The following is a 15,185-nucleotide window of genomic DNA, read 5'->3' as shown; positions in this document are numbered from 1 at the left end:
GGGTTAGTGGTAGTGAGTGCTACCTAGGGTTACTTAAGTTTTTATTTGAATTGATATTATTATGACTTAGGGGTTTCAATGTTTTGAATTTATGAAATTTTAGGCTATTAGAGACTATTGGAATAAGGATGGAGGACATAGGACATTTAGATTTTAGAAGGTCAGGGGTTAGGGTTTTAAAGAAGCTCAAGATTCTAGGGTTTAAGTCTTGTTTCAGTCCCCGACATGACCTATTTATAGAGCAGGGGTTTCTATATTACATAACTAATAGCATTAAATATGGGCCATCAAAAGTGTCGCTAGGACACTATCGATGTAGTCCACATTGTTGGCTCTGTATTCTATCAAATTTTGCAGAGTTTTTGTATTTTCTTTTAGTTTAAAATTTTTGCCCTTTTTTAACTCGGTGTAAGATCTGGGTTAGGCATTTCAAACAGGGAAAATATCGTACAGAAGCCTAATTCTCCATTTTATTTCACCGTAGACCCTCCTTCCACTTTTCTTTCAAGCGCCATACATAAACCCTCAAATATTTCACCTAAACCCCTCATCCCTTATTTCTCTCGTTTATTCACTATTGGCAATAAAACTGACCCCAACAAACTATTTTATTCCATCTCTATCCAAAATCCTTTTTAACCCTCATTTCTCCTGTTTTCATTTTCACTACAATAATCTCTCTCTCTCGACTACAGCAAGGGCTCTCTCTCTCTTCATTCGGCAAAATCTGCCCACCTCTCATGGTAAGTTTCTTTCTTTTTCTCTCCTCTCTCTTTCTGTCTCTCTCTCCCCCTGCCTTTAAAACCTCCATTGCTCTCACCTTCTAGTACTCTCTCTCTTTGTCTCTCTCTCTCAAAACCTCCATTCCTCTCATTTTTTGGGGATGTTGCCGTATCAATCTTTTGTTTCCGGTCTCTCTCTACCCCATGGGTCATTGTTCTCTTTTTCACTGTCTCTCTCATTATTATCTGTGTTTTTATTTTTCACTTCATCTCTCTCTGATCCCTATTAATTTTGACATTTCTTCTTTTTCTCTGCATTTCTTGTATGTTCTTCGTATAGAAATCAGGGTTTCTTGGTTCCTTGATATATAGAAATGGAATATTTAGGGTTTCTTGTGGCAATGCATTCACTACCACCAGTGACCTAGGGCTTTTATGTATTTTCTTTAATGTTGTAAGTTTAAAACTTGATGAACATCTGTACAAAATCTGAAAATCTTATTTTCTCTAACAATGTAATTTTGGACAATCTATTTCAAAATCTGAAAATCTCAAGCACCTAAGAATTTACGGAGGAAGGAACCTATTTGTAGCAGAGGCATCCGTTTGTAGTCTTAGAAAAGAAACACATCCTCAGAGGTTAGAGGGAAACACAATTTCAGATATAGAGAGAAAAAACCAATAACCAGTTTTAGAGAGAGAAACATTAGCAAAAGATAGATAGTGAAACTAGACAAACAAGAAGATAGAGGAACTCGTGAATAATACAAGAGGGAAAAGTACCCGTTACATGATTTTTTTTTTTTTTTTTTTGTTGGAGATAGAGAGAGATGCATTCATGGGTTTTTACTGAAATTCTGATTTTTGTTGTTGCCGGTAAGAGAGGTACAATTCATGGGTTTGCATTATTAGTGAGAGAAAGATGAAATTTATGCATTGCCTTGTTTTTTTGTTGGAGGGAGAGTGCACTTCATGGGTTGGGAAGAGAGAGATTGAGAAATGACAAAGAAGATGACGATGGATAGAGAGAGGCATTGTGAAATATGTCGAGGGATTTTGGTTATTACTAGCTAAGACTTGTTATCTATATTGTAGTCACTATATGCATAGGAACCATCTACTTGCATGTGCCCACTAGTTACACTTCCATTCTGGCAAGCTTCTTTTCTTTCCCAATCGCTCGAACCAAATGAAGGGTCCATTGCTTTCACCACTCCAAAAGTGTAGCCAATGGTGGTAACTTCACATAATTTGTTTGCAACAGGCCAGAGGTGCATGTGCTTCTTTTGTTTTGGGCTTCGTGACCTTCATGTTAATTGGGGGATTCCCTTCTTTTGTTGAAGATATGAAGGTTTGAGACGTGAGGCTTCTGTATATGCTAATATTATCTTTCCATGAATTAGTTAATAATGCATCTTAAAATTAGGTCTGAATGGAATGCTGCAGATGTTTCAGAGAGAGAGGCTAAATGGACACTATGGGGTGGTTGCATTTGTCGTAAGCAACACCCTCTCTGCAATGTCATTCCTGATCACTTTGTCTATATGGGCCCTCATGCTTAAGGTCTTCTTTTTGTTTCTCTCAATTGGATGGATGATAGGCAGTTGGTATTCTTCTGGATGTTCAGACCCTTATATTGCTATCTAGCTAGATTTGATTGGTTAATGGTTGATGGACCCTTATATAGCTATCTAGCTCATTGAAAGAGATCTGGATTATCAGCTTAATTTGTAATTTATTTTAGATTTGTGAGATACTTGTTTTAAAACGATTGATGTAACTACTATCATAAATTTATGTGAAGTTTTTATACTTTCTTTTATATTGTGTAAACTCTCTCCCACTCTCGTGCACATACATATGCGTACACGCAATTTAAACACAATCGTATTCTTCTTCTTTTTTGGCAAAATTAACACAGAATTGATTTCAATGATATTCAAACACGCCCCTAAATTTATTATGATGTCAAAGCACACATAGCCTTCTCTGAATTTGTAGAGTTGATCAAACACGCCCCTGAATTTGTAGAGTCGATCAACAGATTGGAAGCTGGTGATTAAATGTGTGTGTGTGTGTGTGTGTGTGAGAGAGAGAGAGAGAGAGAGAGATAGAGAGATAGAGACATATAGGAATTCCTCTTAACCAACAATCACATATAGGCATTCCTCTTAACAAATCAAAACTGATAGTTCACATTATAGAAAATTTAAGCTCCAAATATTGACAAACAAAAGCATTTGTGGTGTCTCCACACTGACGCTAGTACAATATGATTCTAAACCCATGATTATGGTTATGTAATTCATTTAAGTTCTCAATAGATGATGCAAATGATTATGCAAGACCGGTTAAGAAAACCCAAACCTGTAGAAGCAAATAAGAGATATCTATAAGCGAGAATAAATGAAATCCTTTAAATAATATATTTACTAACAATAAAATACTTGAGCATAAAAATATACAAATAAGAAGCTATAGTTTTTTAAATACTTTTAGGTACATAGAGGGTATATGCCATTTCAAGAGCAAATCTATTGTATATACAGATAACAAAGGGAAAATTTACTAACCTGGTATTGAAGAGCTGCCCTACAACTTAACCTATTATGTCCCGGATGATCACACCTGTTACAACGAATAGGTCTCATTTCCACCTCTTGTGACTCAATGTGTTTCTTCTTAGGATGACCAGAAGGGCGTTTTGTGCGTGGTGGTAGCACATTTGGCTCATCTGAAAAATGACTCCCCATGCAATGACATATCAACTAATGAGACAGGTCTAACTGGTTTAGAATATGTCTCTTGATAATTTGCAACTCTGAAGTACTCTTCACAATATTCATACAAATTCCTTTTGGCCACATATAGCGCTTTACGTACATACGTGCATGGCAATCCCATGATCTCCATGCTCGACACTCACTCTCGTGTGACTATGTTCACAGAGCAACTCTTATGGCTCCAATTGTTTCAAATTCTTCACTTGAAACCCATATAACACTTATAGAAAGAGAGTTCTTTATGTTTGCTGCCAATCTCTTTTTCACATAGGGGGTGAGAATAGTAGTCCAATTTTCAGACTCCAAAAGGCACTCAGCCATCAATTGTGTTATTTGCCTCCTGATTCGACCTAGGCATTGCAATATAAGGAGTTTTCGAGCCTCTAGAATCCAATTATTAAAGGATTCAGCTACATTTGTTGTAACATATCCATACCGCTTTCCCTTAAATATTGCAGTAGCCTAATGCTCTGGTGATGACTCTATTACCCTGCTATATGCCTCTTGGGAATAGCTTTGAATCTCTCCCATTTTTTGGTTGAATTCATCTCGCCTAAATGTGTGTATGGCACATTAAAAAGCTGATATAATAGCATTTTTAATATCACTAGAAATATATTCCATTTCCTTCTTAAGATTTTTTGTCATATGGCTGTTGCAAAAGGCATACTCAGCATTTTGAAACACTTTTTGGACATTGTTAACCAACCCAATATGTGTAAATGTGATCGATCGCTCCATTCCTATTGCACTCTTCAAGTTTTCTAGAAATCAAAACTAATTGTCAGAATCCTCTGTATCAATGATAGAATATGCAATTGGGAACATCTCATCCTTTGAGTCTCTAGATCTGGCAACAAGTAATGTTCCAAGAAACCGAGCTTTCAAGTGTGTTCCGTCAAGGAAAATGAGTGGGCAATTCCTATTTTTAAAGCCATATATTGATGCAACGAAGGAAATAAAGACTCGTCGCAATTTATCATCTAGCCATTTCTGAAGTGCCACATGGGTTCTCGGATTTGTCTCTAAAAGGCAATCGAGGTATGCTGAGAGGCGATCATAAGCCTCATTTTGGGAGCCATGCAACTCTTTCATCGTTGTCTCCTTGCCCCGCTATGCTCTAAGATATGAAAACTCTATCCCATAATCTTGAGCTATATCCTTCATCATTTCTCTAGGTTTGTATCTTGGGGTGTCACCTAGCTCACTTTTAATGAGGTCAGCAACATATTATTGTGATGCTCTCTTACAGACATTGATGCTCGCCTCCACACCACATGAATGCTCTCTCTTCCAAGTTTTGATTTCGAATATTTTCTGTTGTCCAACTTTAGAGGCCAAAATCTCCCATTGACAGTTATTTCTCTTACATCTTGCCCTTTCCCGATAGTTCTCATTTTTTATGTATACAAATTCTAAGTGGTGTGCCATCACATACTTGCTAAGAGCATAACGAAAATCATTCATACTAGAAAATTCTTGTCCAATGCCACTTAATAGATTTTCTCATGTGTTGAGCAAGCAAGGCATATTATTTTGATCATTATTGCCTTCCTCAAAAATCGAAGTAAAGGGCTGAAGCCTCAAGCCGTCGTTGCCCCTAAAACATCAAATGAAATAAAATGCTACTATTCAAAAAGGCTATTAGACTAACTTAATAATGTATAGATATAAACATAAAACAAATGATAAACATACCTTGTGTGAATGTTTATCAGAGGAGCACCACTCAATTGTTCACATCCATCAAAGACATATATTTCGAGCTCATTGGAGTCTTCATGTGCAAGTAGCATTATTTCTAAATCATTGTCACTAATTAAGATGACATGGCGTTTCTTATTACTTGGGAAAATATACCTTAGTGACGTTGCACATGAGTCTATGGAGAATCACTTTGCTACATGTTCCTTTATCTCCTCCAACTTTATGCAACATACTCCATGTTGCCATCTAAGCTAGAGCGAAGCTCACCAATACATATACATAAAAACAATCGACTACTTGTGTTCATCATATTTCAACTGACCTATGGGAACAAAAATAATATTTTTTTTCAATAATGTAATTTTTACAATAATAACAATAAATAAAAAATAAAAAAATAGTGGCTTAAACTGGGATTTTGTCATGTCGTGGATATCTATCGCTCTGATGTTACTGTGAAGTTGCACTCGCCAATGAAGATCATGACTGCTTTGTGCAGTGTGCTTGTGGTTTCTTTCTGTGAAGTTGCACTCACCAATGAAGATCATGACTGGTTTGTGCAGTATGCTTGTGGTTTCTTTCTTATACATAACTTAACATAATTTCTTGTGTTTTGATATATGCAGTTAATTGTAATTACCTCTTTGAAGCAAATCGTAAGGGATTAGGGACTGCAACTTCAGCATGGATGTTTAAGTGCTCCACTATGTCATTTATTTTATCTTTAAACTCTGTATTTCCCCTAAGAAAGAGTCACCAACAATGTCAGAATACCCAGAAAGATAGAACATAGTGTAGCACTTAAAAGCATCCATAAAAAAAAAAGAAAAAAGAGTAGTGCCTTAATTGTTCTATATGCAGTTATATAACAATTAACAGATGTTGGATACCCAACATAGAAGCTATCAACTAAAAAGATAAAAAGAAAAGGAAAGGAAAAATGATTGTTTTAAGAAGAATAAGCACATCCTAAAATTTAAAGAAATAATTTTAGAGAAATTCTCTAAAGGGAAAATGCAAACAATTAACAATGTCAGCCCAAATATGAGGAAACCAAGGAAACAAACAAGAAAATAGAGAAAAACAAAAGAGTAAAAGCCTGAAGGCCTGTAACAAATAGCCAGAGAATACTGAAAAAGCTGAAGCATATCAAGCAATATTGAACAGATCTTCATAAAGTTTTAAACTTATAGTGTTAGAGAAAATGCATAAAAGCCCTAGGTCACTGCTGGTAGTGAATGCATTGCCACAAGAAACCCTATATATTCCATTTCTATACCAAGAACATAAAAGAAATACAAAGAAAAAGAGGAAAGATCAAAATTAATAGGGATCAGAGAGAGAGGAAGTGAAAAATAAGAACACAGATAACATTAAGAGAGACACAGTGAAAAAGAGAACGATGACCCAAGGGGTAGAGAGAGATCGGAAACAAAAGATTGATACGACAACAGTACCAAAAAATGGAAAGAATAGAGGTTTCGAAAGCAGACAGAGAGACAAAGAGAGAGAGAGTATCAGACGATGAGAGCAATGGAGATTTTGAAGGCAGGGGGAGAGAGAGAGATAGATAGAGAGAGGAGAGAGAAAGAGAGAAATTTACCGTGAGAGGTGAGCAGACTTTGCCGAATGGGGAGAGAGAGCCCTTGCTATAGTAGAGAGAGATTACCATAGTGAAAATGAAAACAGTAAAAAGAGGATTTTGGATTTAGATGGAATAAAATAGTTTGTTGGGGTCAGTTCTGCCAAAAGTGAATAAACAGGGGGAAATAAGGGATGAGGGGGTTAGGTGAAATATTTGAGAGTTTATTTATGCCACTTGAAAAAAAATGGAAGGAGGGTCTACCGTGAAATAAAATGGAGAATTAGGGTTCTGTACAATATTTTCCCTTTCAAATATTCTCCCCTTCTGAGGTTCAAACATGCGATTTTTGGGGTGATTGGGAATTCAAGGATATATTTAGGATCTATTTATAAAGTCCTTAGGTTGAGGCATGTTGATTCACTCATCTTTGAACATCTAAAATGTAGAGACATAAATCATGTAAAGCAATCGTAGCTATAACAATCCGAGTAGAAACATATTCTAATGGGAAGATCTCATTGAAGTATATACCGTCTCCCTAGGCATTTCTTTATGCCACCCGTTGTATCTTGTACTTATCTCCACCATAGTCTGAGCACCATCTTATGATAGGAATACCGAAGTGCGATGAGTTACTTTCTCCCTTTGATAGATAAATCAAATCTTATATCAGCTTTTGTAAAATGATTTAATCTCCTCACTCTTAACATACTTCCACTTAGTGCAATCAGGCCTATGTATTGCAATCTAAAATGTACTAGTTTCCTAACTTTCACCAACTAATGCAAATGTTGTATATTCAACAAGCTTCATGGGTCTCTTCTTAATCCTTTTTGACCTACAAAGTTCTATTTTGAACTATAATCAAGTTCTACAAGCACCTTGTCTTCTTCATTTGGTTCTTTGGACCATTTATATCATCCTCTACATGCTCCTTACTTGAATTCAAAATGGAAGACACATCATCCTTGCTCAAAGAAATTTTGTTGAAATAATGATCCCACTCCCTCACACTATTACCAAAACCAAGAAATATAATTCTTCTTTTGGCTCCAGCTTAGTCCTTTAATCAGTTTTAATATGAATAAATATTAAGTATCCAAAACCTTCAAGAACTGAATAATCAAAGGGCTTATTAGAGCATACCTCTTCATATGCCTTGCAAACTATGGTTGTGAAGGGTGACATTTCACCAAGTACCATTTTGTATTGATTGTTTCAAACTACAAGTTCGTTTTGAAGTAGTACTACTAAGCATACCACCAACGTCTCAAGCAGTACTTAGTTCATTTTTTTTGTGCCCATTTTGTTGTGGAATGTGGACTACATATAATTGTTAAGGGGTCGTTTGGATACCTGAAAATATATTGTCTATGAAAGATATTATTGTTGTAATACATTACTGGCGTAATACATTACCTGCAAATGGATTATTACTATTTGGGTAGTATGTAAATACAACCGGAGAAATACATTGCTATTCGCCCTTAACTCGTTCTCTCACTACCCCTCTCTCATTACTACCTCTCTTTAACTCTCTCTCCTTGGGTCATTATATCTCAAACCTCCTACTCCTCACTGAACCAGGCTGGCTCCATTCCCAAACTAGGTCATTATATCCCAAACGTCCCAATCCTCACTGAACTAGGCTCGATTCATTCCCAAACCACCTCTCCACCCCTCAAATCCCACAATCTCACATACACACTATGACCAAACGTACGCACTAGAGACTGATATACCCATCAAAGCCTCAAATTCCTTCAAAATCTTCAGCATCATGGCCGCCATGGCCTTTGTAGAGCTCTCCCCTAATATACCTATCAAAGCCCCAAATTCCTTCAAAAATGAATGATCTCTGCAAAAACTTCTATACAAGTGAAGCCATATATGGGCAGCAACCAGAAAGGGGTTTTCTACGAAAACAAGGATCTCGACGATGGCTTCTGAGAGATGAAATTCTAGAGAGAGAAAAAAAAATATGAAAGGAAAATAGATGAAACAGGGGAAAGGCCTCTCCGTATTTGCAGCGTATCACTAGACCAGCGGTGCTACCCATGCCTCTCTGAATTTATTACAAGTATAAAACCCAAGAACAAATTCTCCCTCTTTCCCTGAACTCTCTCTCTCTAACTTCTTTCTCTCTAACCTCTCCCTCTTTTTATCTCTCTAATGAAAACTAAATTGGCTGTAAAGGAAGGTGACTGGACTTTTTACTTTGGTTCCACTTTAGATGTATTGGTTTTGACATATTTATATTGTGAGATATGAGAGAATGGTTTTTATTGTAGAGAGGGAGAATAGTTTTTATTGGAGAGAGGAGAAAAGGCTTTAGGGAGACAAAGGAGATAGGGCTTACCAGGGAAGAGAAACGGTGATGATGCTCTACTAGGTTTTGAGAGAGAGAAGTGGATCTGCACAGGAGAGAGGGAAAATGACGGGAGACATGGATTTTGTTTTGGAAAGAGACACTCATTAGATTACCTCGTTAAGCGCATAATGTATTTCATAGCTATCCTGTGCGTAAAAGATTTTACGCATTTTGAGAAAATCTTATGTAATTTATTTCTATTTTCTTATGGTTGAAGTGTACCCAAACATTGTAAATCTCTTATTTCCTTGTAATATGTTTCCCAGTAATAAATTTTCAGGTACCCCAACGTCCCCTAAGTGATGAACAATGCCTTCATTCTTACAAAAGTTAGAACATTCTTTGGATGTGAATTCCCCATGATTATTTTTCCTTAGACAATTTATTTGTTTTTCTATCATGGTATTTCTATTGCTTAAAAGTAGTAAAAAGATCATAATCTGAAGCAAAAAATTCGGTACTTTTAGAAAATTCATCAACTATATAAAGCAAAATATGAAGCTTCAGTTTTTTATGGAACAAGAGAAGGCCCTGAAACATATCATGGACGTAATCTTTGATGACCTTACTATGATGTTTTGCAGATTTAAATGTTATTCTGCATTTTTACCATAAAAGTAATGCTTACATAAGTCTAAGTTTCTTTCTTACATACCTTTTAACCATTATACCGTAAAATGTTCCTTCAGGCCTTGTTCACTGATATGCCTCAAGGTGCATATGCTATAGTTGTGCTTGTTTAGGAGGGCTCATATTAGAAGTTGCTACTCCCCATTTCACCCACAACTATTGTTTTCCAGTAATACATAGAGATTTCTAATATTTTCGTCCCTCAGGATGGTAAATGCTTCCTTCTTCACCTTCAATATCACACCTTCCAATACTATTTTATACCCAATAGTGTCTCGAGCACTTAAGGAGATCAAATTCTTTTTAAGTTCACATGCATGTCCATATTTACTAGGGTTTTCCTCCATACCATTCACTATTATGATTCTCATCGTGGCTATGCCAATTTTATAGGGAATGTTATTCCTCATTCAGACATTCCCACAACCCATACTACTTCCTACAAACACTTGTGAAAGCTGTACCAAGAATAAAGTCTCTATGCTAAAAATAAATAAAAATTTATTACTATATTCACTTATGGGTAGAACATTCCAAACACTGCCATCAGAACTCTCTTATGCATTACTAGATTGCTCGGAGGAGTCTATCATTCCCTTCTCCTTTTCTTTGAGTTTCATGGAGTCCTTCTTCAGATGTCGTAATTTCATACATGAAAAGCATCTCACCATGTATTTTTCAGTCCTTGACTTTGACTTAGATGTTTCTCTAAAGGATCCTTTCTCATTGAACTTCCTCTTACAACTAAAACCTGTGCAAATTCACCTGTTATTAGTGGGCCTTTTGTTTATCTCATCTAAAAAGACGGATGCAAGAGCATCTTGTACATTTTTATTTATTTTTAACCATATATTAGTGTAACTAAATGATCATATGAAGAAGGAAGTGAGATAAAAAGTAAGAGGACTTTATCTTCCTCTATCTTGACATCTACACTAACTAGTTCACAAATAATTTCATTGATTTATAAGATGTTTTCCTTCTTTCATCTTTTGGTATATAATCACTACTACAAATACACGATATTTAAGGGAGTTTATTTCATATAAGGGCTACTAGGATTCTATTAAAGTGTATAAGATGAATCTTCTTCTATGAATGGTAGAGAAGTTTGTTAGAGAGTTACATGTGAATAATGTTGGCAGCTCACAATTTATATCCTACCAATATTCTTCGGACATACTTGTAAGCTTTTTTCTCAATCAGCAAGTTCTTCACCTTCTTCTTAATGTTTAAAAATTGTCTCTCTCATTAAACATCTCCATCTCAATCGAATTCGAGGTTTTCCTAACCATATCTAACTATAGCTCTAATACCACTTGATGAAAAAAATTAATGGGAGGAGAAAATAAAACTAGTAGAAACGAAGACCAAACCACACAATGACAAAACTAGATTTGCATTATTCAATTCTTTGTAGAAGCTATTTCCATGGGAGAAATGGCCCAATCCATTAATTACTACCAAATGATATACATGCTCTCTGTGTATTTTTGTTTTTCTTTCTCGTGCAAAGATAAAATTAATTTCTCACAGAACTCCTATTATATCAAAGGTACATAGAATTTATTTTATTTATTTTCCCCTTGAAGACCTTTCTCTCTAAGGCTTCACCCTAATAAAACCCGAGGTTGGGTGTTAGGTCGGCCAATTTTTCAACGCCAAAATATAATAAAAATAAAAAACAAAATAGTTATTTACAAATTATTTCATGTGAGAATGGTCGGGTTCAATGCCTCATATTACCTATTCTACTGATATAATTATCAAAGTCCCTAACAGAACTAGGCAATCTTTGTCCTTTAAGAATCAAGTCAGCCACCTATTGAATCTTATCCACATAGCCGATTCCTGATCCACACTGGTAAATTTCAAACATTGTTAGTCACAATAGGCTTATGTACCCTTCCCAAATAATGAGAAGAAATTCATTGACAAATCTCACCATATGTAAATGCATTTTCCATTTATTCTCCTCAGCTAAAACCCAATATTGAAGTCATTTTACGACCCCAAAATTTGGAGATGTGACCTCAGCAAATATACTACACTCGGTAAAAAAATAAACAAATAAAAGAACAATTCCCAAATTAACTCTTTATGTCGTAAAAAATAATATTGTACCTTCAAATCCTTGGAACACTAAATGATCCTTATAATTATTATAATAACTTTCATCCAACTCTATTTCCTAGTATACCATTGCATAAGAAATTCCTGTCTTATACCTATGAAGGTAATCCTAAATCCTTTAAACGAGTGGCTATAATAAATAAAACTCTGAGGGCCAACTTAAATCAAGTTGATCAGTAAGCAATTCCAAATTCTTGATCTAACCTAATCCTATCATATCATGTATATCCATAAGCAATTCAAAATTCTTGGCCCAACTTAATCCTATCATTTATTTAAACCAATTAAAAATACAATGTCAACTTTAAGGAATCCACGTGGGCTACATTTCCAAATCCTACTAGAAGACATAGTTCTAGTGCTGGAAACCCCAATCTTGCTTGAAAATCTCATTGTAACCCTTCTTATGGAATATAAAGCTCCAAAAATAATGTAGCAAATCTATGAACACATGAAATCTTGAATTTTGGTGGTCCAAATAATGTATTGCATGATGCACTTATTTTTAGCAATTGATTTATTTTTTTTCATATCTATACATATCAATGTCGAGATGATCAATTGGAGGATTTTCGAGCTTTGCAACAATCTATTCCTTGAGTTTTAAGGTATGTCTTACTTTTATAGTATAGTTGACGCCTTACAAAAAATCCACTGGACTATGGGACAAAAATATCGATTTTACCCTCAAGAAAGTCATTGAAATCTAAGAGAAGATAATGACCTGCCATCTCCAAGAAGTATCCGAAAGACATCAGCAAATAAACTTGAATTTCATAAATAATCTTATGACAAAATATTGAATTAAAATTTAGGCCCACCAATAAGCGGAATCAGTCGAGACGTATCGAATCAATACCGAATATATTGGAAATTCTCAAAATTCATAAAAGCAAGTTATCCATAATATTTAATAGTTCTTCATAACAAGATGTGGATCAGTCAACATGAACTCAAAGTGCGAATTTGTCGTCGAGATTTTTTTTTTTTTTTGACAAATACCATGAACTTATATTAAAGCAATGCTTCAAGAGCATGAGATTACAAAGATTGGATCAAATCGTTAGAAACTTGCAATAAGGGAAGAGAAACACCATATTTAGCTAGCCCATCAGCAACATCATTGGCTTCACGCATGGTGTGGCCGAAGCTTATCCTCAAATTGCCGAAGCTTATCCTCAAATTGCCGAAGCTTATCCTCAAATTAAGCCAGGCACATAGGTCTTGAATTTTTAACCAAAGAGTAAATAGGGAGCAGGGGATCCTTTACTCTTATCTACACCACTTGATAACATTTAAGAAATCCCCTTCAATTATAATATCACCAATGAAACCCCTGTCGATGACAATATGAAGGCCTTAAAGGAGAGTAGCCAATTCAACATGATTGGTTGTTGTAGACCCACAAGAACCCGAATAAGAAAAAAGAACCAATCCCAAATTGTTGTGAAGAAGTCCACCAACACCTGCAGGCCCTGGATTTCCAAATGAGCTGTCATCAAAATTAAGTTTAAGGAGCATCTTTTTACTTTCCATTTTAGGAAAATATAGATGGTTAAACCATTGGGCAAGCTTTCTATGCTTCTCCTACAACATAAAGTTTATATGCTTCCTTTTATTCAACCGTCCATTCTGAATGGAACTATATGCTTTCCCTTATTCAGCCGTCCATTCTTAATGGAACAACATATACCCATATAAAGGCAAATGTTTCTATGTGACCCCAACAACAAATTAGTTATATGCGACCCCACTTCTTAGTTGTTCAATCTAAATCGAAAGGCTACAATTATTCAAACTGCAATGTCATATCAAACATTGTTTTACTTTTTATTTTTTTCTACAAAACATTTTTTGATGAAATTTTGGGTGTCCCATCAAAAAATTAGGGTGAACATGAAAAAAAAAAAATGTAAAAATAAACGACCAAAATGTGCCTGTAAGTTTTTGGGGTATTCTAGTAAGGGCAAGCTTTCTATGCTTCCCCTACAGCATAGAAGTTCTATCCTCCCCCTTATCCAACCGTCCATTATGAATGGAGGGCTAAGATTACCCCAATCACAATGTCACGTCTCTACACTATTTTATTTTTAAGTTTTTCCTATAAACTATTTTGACACCAAATTTTGGACGTCCATTCTTCTATTAAACTCGCACTAGCGAGAAATATAAAAATAATATTTTCCATAAAATAAAATGACCAAAATACCCTTGAAATTTTCAAGGGGTATTTTGGTCATTATATTTTATCGTAAATTTATTTTTAATATTTTTTATAGGTGCACCCCAATGAGAAGATGACAAGTACCAAATTTCATATTCATACAATTTGTATAAAAAAAGCTAGAAATAAAATACTTTGAAACATTGGATCTAAGATCAAACGGTGAATGGCTCTCTTGATAAAAATTGGACGGCTGGATGGTAGGGGGAGGACAGAACTTCTATGCTGTAGGTGAAGCATAGAAACCTTTCCCTTCTAGTGATGTTTATCATCAAAAATATTTTTTAAAATTTGTTATCATGTGTGCCCTTGTTAAATCTATGCAGCCTCAAATTTTGCTTTAGAATTATTTGTAGAATAAAAGTAAAAAATAAAACACTATGAGTCATCTTATCAAGATCTTACAGGTAAACATTGTGACTCAAGCTATCTCAGCCATCTATTCAAATTTGATGGCTGAGACCAAGGGTCATATATACCATGTATGTGGAATGGGGTCACATAGAAAGCCATCTCCTTTAATAAAATCATCAAGATGGTCAAATCGTCCTATTTAAAATTGAGAAGGCTTTCTATGTGACACCACCCACATGTACAGTATATGTGACCCTTAGATTTAGCCATCGGATCTAGGTAAATAGCTAAGATAGCTTACGTTACAATGTCACAATTTGGCTTTTACCTTTCAGATCTTGATCAGATGGCTCAGGGTTCTTATTTTAAATTTTTATGCTATAAATCATTTTAAAGTAAACTTTGGGATATGCATAGATCTGATAGGGGCACACATGATAAAAATAATAATAAAATATTTTTTATGATGAATAATGACCAAAATACCCCTAAAAATTATAAAGGTATTTTGGTCATTAATTTTACATAAAATATTTATTTTTTATTTTTCCCTAGTTAGCCCTAATTTTGTGATGCGACACCCAAGATTTCATCCAAAACTATTTTGTAGAAAAAAATGAAAATAAAATAGTGTTTGGTATGACATTGGCATCGTAGCCGTGTGATTCACATTGAA

At 35.1% G+C, this 15,185-nt stretch overlaps 1 long non-coding RNA gene across 3 annotated transcripts; it reads left to right on the top strand.

Annotated features, from left to right (window-relative positions):
• The first annotated feature begins 646 nt into the window (after window positions 1-646).
• LOC110006724 (uncharacterized) lies at window positions 647-2,542 on the top strand. Of its 3 annotated transcripts, none has more exons than XR_016050377.1 (3): window positions 647-743; window positions 1,987-2,073; window positions 2,169-2,542. It is a non-coding gene; the product is annotated as an uncharacterized LOC110006724 (long non-coding RNA). The 3 variants fall into 3 exon arrangements; XR_016050375.1 differs by having other exon boundaries at window positions 2,149-2,542; XR_016050376.1 differs by having other exon boundaries at window positions 1,987-2,082.
• Window positions 2,543-15,185: the final 12,643 nt, after the last annotated feature.

The sequence above is a fragment of the Amborella trichopoda genome, chromosome 2, assembly GCF_054954075.1.
Source record: "Amborella trichopoda isolate Santa Cruz 75 chromosome 2, AtrichopodaSantaCruz75HAP2 v2.0, whole genome shotgun sequence".
NCBI classification, from domain to species: domain Eukaryota; kingdom Viridiplantae; phylum Streptophyta; class Magnoliopsida; order Amborellales; family Amborellaceae; genus Amborella; species Amborella trichopoda.
The sequence above is the reverse complement of the archived record's forward strand: the minus strand, read 5'-3'. Positions and strand labels throughout refer to the sequence as shown.